Genomic DNA, 4,850 nt, shown 5'->3' on the forward strand with positions numbered 1-4,850 from the left:
TTCTCAAAAAATTGCAAATAGAGATATCATTTGACCCAGCAATTCCACTACTGGGAATATACCCTAAAGAAATCATAACCACCACCCAAGCAGATATATGCACACCCATGTTTATCGCGGCTTTGTTCACAATAGCAAAGCGATGGAAACAACCTAAGTGCCTATCAACAAATGAATGGATAGAGAAGCTGAGGTATATTCACACAATGGAATACTATACTGCATTGAAAAACAAACAACTCATGAAATATTCAAAATGGGTAACCCTGGAGGACATTATGCTGAGTGAAATATCTCAGTCACAAAAGGATAAATATTGTATAGTGCCACTGATATCAAGGTTGAGGGGAGATTGAGAAAAAGGGGATAAATAATGTATACTGCATAGGTACAGGCTATGGTCTTTGCTATCACTTGTTATGTGACAGAGTTGGACAATGACCAAGGAGGATAAAAGGAGAATTGATGCCTTTGAGCTGTGGTGTTGGAGAAGAGTATTGAGGGTACCATGGACTGCTAGGAAAACAAACATTCATCCTGGAGAGGCTGCTCTTTGGAGGCAAGGATTCTGAGGCTTCGTCTGATATACTTTGGTCTTGTTGTAAGGAGAGACAGGTCCTTGGAGAAAGACATCATACTTGGGAGGGTGGAGGGCAGGCGCAGGAGGGGAAGGCCCTCTATGAGGTGGATTGATTCAGTGACTGGGGTAATTAGGATTAGTGTGTCGGAGACAATGAGATTGGCACAGGACAGAACAGAGTTTAGGGCTGTTGTACACAGGGTCGCTATGAGTTGCAAGCGACTCGACGGCACATAACAACAACAAGCATTGAAACAGATGAGGGGGAGAACGGTTTAAAAGGGACATGTGATTAGGTATTATTGTCATGACAGGAGTCCAGAGTGAAGTCTGCATAGTGAAGTGGACTTGGGGGGAGGGATTGCATAACAATGAAAGACTTTTTCTTTTACTTTTCAAAGAGAAGAACAAATTGGGGGGGAGGGGTGGGTAGGAAGAAAAGTGTAACAATGAATGAATGGAAATCCAAAGCCTCTGCAAACTTTCATTATCCTTAATAAAAAATTAATAATAATAAGACTTCTGCACTTTCTTTGACTTGTCACCAGATGGCGCACACATGGATAGCCCACACCATAGTAAACGTTGGGCCCAGGATGGCTCAGGCCAGCCCTCTTACTGGTGGACTTCAAGATCACCGGGCCTTTCTTCCTAGTCTCTCAGTCGCCCTGCTGAGACCTTCACAGCCTCCCCAACAGAGGGCAGTGGTGCGCATGAGCATACAGGCTGGAAATCACCCCGAGTCTCCCCAACAGACACCAATGTCTTTACCATTTAACAAGGAGAGAAGATGCAAGTGCATTTAGGCCAAGGTGCACCTGAGTTCACTGGGCCCCACCATCATCAAGGCGAGCCTGGTGTGACCCTGACAGAACAGAACGGCCCCTCAGGGCTGCCATGGCTGTAAACCTTCACGGAAGCTACTGCCTCGTCTTGTGGGGAGCGGCTGGTGGGCTCGGCCAGATGACCTTCAGTTTAGTAGCAGAGAGTTTAACTATTGCAGCACCTGGTCTCCTCCACACATCACTGAACAAAGACAAAACAGCTACCATCAAGTCGATTCCAAGCCAGAGTGACCTGCGGAGCAGGGAACTGTCCGTCCACCCCATAGGGCTTCCAAGGCCAAACGTCTCTGGGGAAGCTGAGCGCTCCATTCTTCTCCCTGAGCGGCTGGGCTTTGAACTGCTGGCCTGATGGTTAGTGGCTGAGAGCTTTATCCACAGTGCCCCCAGGGCTCCTCCCTGAGTTTCCCTTCGTCCTAGACCACCACATCCCCTGCTGGCCCCCATGCTCCAGGCCTTGCTGCCCACCGCCCCGGCCCCATCCCCCTGTATCTGGCTGGCCACTTACGGGGCTGTGCTGTGCTGCTCCAGCTGGCCCAGGTGCTGAGAGTGTTCCTCCTTTCCCAGATGGGGCTGAGGCTCCCCGTCTCTCCCTCTTGCAGTCTGGCCCAAGTAGGGAGGGTAGAGACCAGCAGAGTGACCCTGAGTACCTGGCATCTGCCCATAGGCCAGTCTCCAGCCACCCACTCCTCCCTCAGCTCAGACGCAGAGCTCACAGCTCCTGGAGCAAACCATGCCTGTGGCTTGTGGGGTACTGGCAGGGTGGGACCCCAAGTTCCCTCCACTCCCTGCAAGGAAGGCTGAGACTGACCAAGAGCTTCTCCAGACCTGGCCACCACTGGCTGCCTTTAGGGCGGGCCCATGGCTTCTTGCCAGGCCCAGGACAAGGGCCCACTTTCTCCATGGCCAGCCTTCCAGGGCGGTGGTTTCAGGCCCCCAAGGCTTTCCTGCTGATCCAGGCCAGGTGGGTGGGACAGGCTTCTGGAGCAGGAATGGTGGCCTAGGCAGTCTGCGGGCCTGGGTCCTTCGGTTTGCAGCCTCCAGTCTCTCCTGCACCCCATGTGTGAAGGGTATCAGAGTGAGGGAATCAGGGTTTTGGGCTGTCCATGTCCCCCACACCCTTCCTAATCCCTGTCACGTCACCAGACCACTTCACAGATGGAGGATGGAACCCACACAGCCCCGAGTCTCTGTGGAACAAGTCTGTCCACAGTTCCTTTCCTGAGCTCCTACCCTCTCAGTGTCTGGGCTGCACTTACAGTCAGGAAGAAGGGGGCAGTACTGGTAGCCCAACCCTGCTTAACAGTCATACGACACGCGTTGCCTGCCCAGGCTGAAGCTGTTAAAGATCCCATCTTGATCAGATTCATAATCAACACCCTTGGGACCAGCAGCCAGGAAATCAGATGAACTGCATTGGGTAAACCTGCTGTCAGGACCTCTCCCGAGTGCTAAAGAGCAATAATGCCAGTCTAAAGACTAAGGCGCACCTGATCCAAGCCATGGACTTCTCAATTACTTGCTATGCATCTGACAATGGTACAGTGAATAAAGATGATGGAAGAAGAAGCAATGCCTTTGAACTGTGGTGCAGGAGAAGAGTCTTGAACATCCCACGGACAGCCAAGGGAACAAACAGGTTTGTCTCAGAGAGGGTGAAACCAGGTTGCTCCTTGGAGGCTAAGATTTTGAAACTCTATCTCACATACTTTGGGCATGCTGCCAGGCGGGACCAATCCTTGGAGAAGGACGTCATACTTGGAAGGACAGAAGGTCAGCACAAGAGAGGAAGACCCCGGATGAGATGGATTGACTCAGGGACCGTTTGTCAGAGCTGATGAAGCTGGCTCAGGATAGCGCAGGGTTCAGAGCCGCTGTTCATAGGGTCACTATGAGTCACTGACTTCACAGCACATCACAACCCCTCCCAGGTGTACCTGAGACCTGCATCTGAGTGCTGGGCTGCATCTATGCATCTACCCATCCTTCCATCCAAACATCCTTCCGTCCACCCAGCATCCCATCCACCCATCCTTCTGTCCACCCACCCTTCCATCCAGTTATCCATCCATGAACCCTTCCATCCACCCATCCTTCTGTCCACTCATTCATTCTTCCATCTCTTCACCCATCCACCCATCAGTTCATCCACACATCTTTCTGTCCACCCATCCTTCCATCCACCCATTATTCATTTCATTCACCCATCCTTCTGTCCACACATCCCATTCAACTATCCTCTGTCCACCTGTCATTCCACCCATCCATCCATCCATCCATCCATCCACCCACCCATCCATCCATCCATCAACCCACTTGTCTCCTCACTCATTGTGGTGTTAAGGGTTTTTGTTCAAAATGGCTTTTCCTAGCCATTGACTTTGACTTTGCCATGTGGATGGGTGAGAATCTGTGAATAGAGTGTGTTAGCCTGTCCACAATGAGACTGGCCAGTCTCATCACTTAACCAAGTGGATCCAGCAGCAGAGTTTGAGAATCTCACCACCAGCAAAGAAGAAGCAACAGAATGCAGCACAGCCTTTGGGGCCGGAGATTCTTGCACCAGCCAGCTCCCCAGGATAGCAGCAGCTGTTGCAGCAGAGAAACAGAGATTTGACACAAGACAGAGCTGACCTGGGGCTGCTACCCCGCGGAACCAGAGCTACGAGCCTTCGCCTTAGTTTGTTGGGAGACTGGGGTGGGTGGGGGAGCCATAATGAGCAGAGCAATTTGTGACACTGGCCTCAAGCCATGGAGCTTAAGGCTGAGGTGCCTGTGTGCATGGTTTGGAAGCTGTCTTTAGTGATTGGATTCTACTACTAACGTGAATTATGTTGACTTCCCCAATATGGTTCTGGGTGGTCTGTGAGCTATTGCAATGGATTTCAGACCCAGTGGAGCAGTAAGCTTGGTGCTGTAAACAGTAAGACTGGGATGAACAGAAAGAGGTGGGAGACACGTCTGACCTCACAGGAGTGGCTTTTATTGGTGGGGACAGTTACCCTTTGTGGAGTTCACAGAGGTCAGTTATGGCCGTCTCCACGTGACCCTTGTTACATCTATTCATCATCCATCCATCCATCCATCCATCCATCCTCCATCCATCCATCATCCATCCATCATCCATCCATCCATCATCCATCCATCATCCATCCACCCATCTATCCTCCATCCATCCATCCATCCATCATCCATCCATCCATCCATCCATCCATCCATCCATCCATCATCCATCATCCATCCATGCATCCATCCATCCATCTATCCTCCATCCATCCATCCATCCATCCATCCATCCATCCATCCATCCTCCATCCATCCATCAATGCATCCATCCATCCATCCACTCATCCATCCATCCATCCATCCATCCATCCATCTATCCGCTCATCGGCTCCTCTGTCATCCTTCCACCCATCCATTCACCC

This window comes from Elephantulus edwardii, unplaced genomic scaffold (assembly GCF_000299155.1).
Source record: "Elephantulus edwardii isolate Elephantulus edwardi_28Jun2011 unplaced genomic scaffold, EleEdw1.0 scaffold00126, whole genome shotgun sequence".
In the NCBI taxonomy this organism is placed as follows: Eukaryota; Metazoa; Chordata; class Mammalia; order Macroscelidea; family Macroscelididae; genus Elephantulus; species Elephantulus edwardii.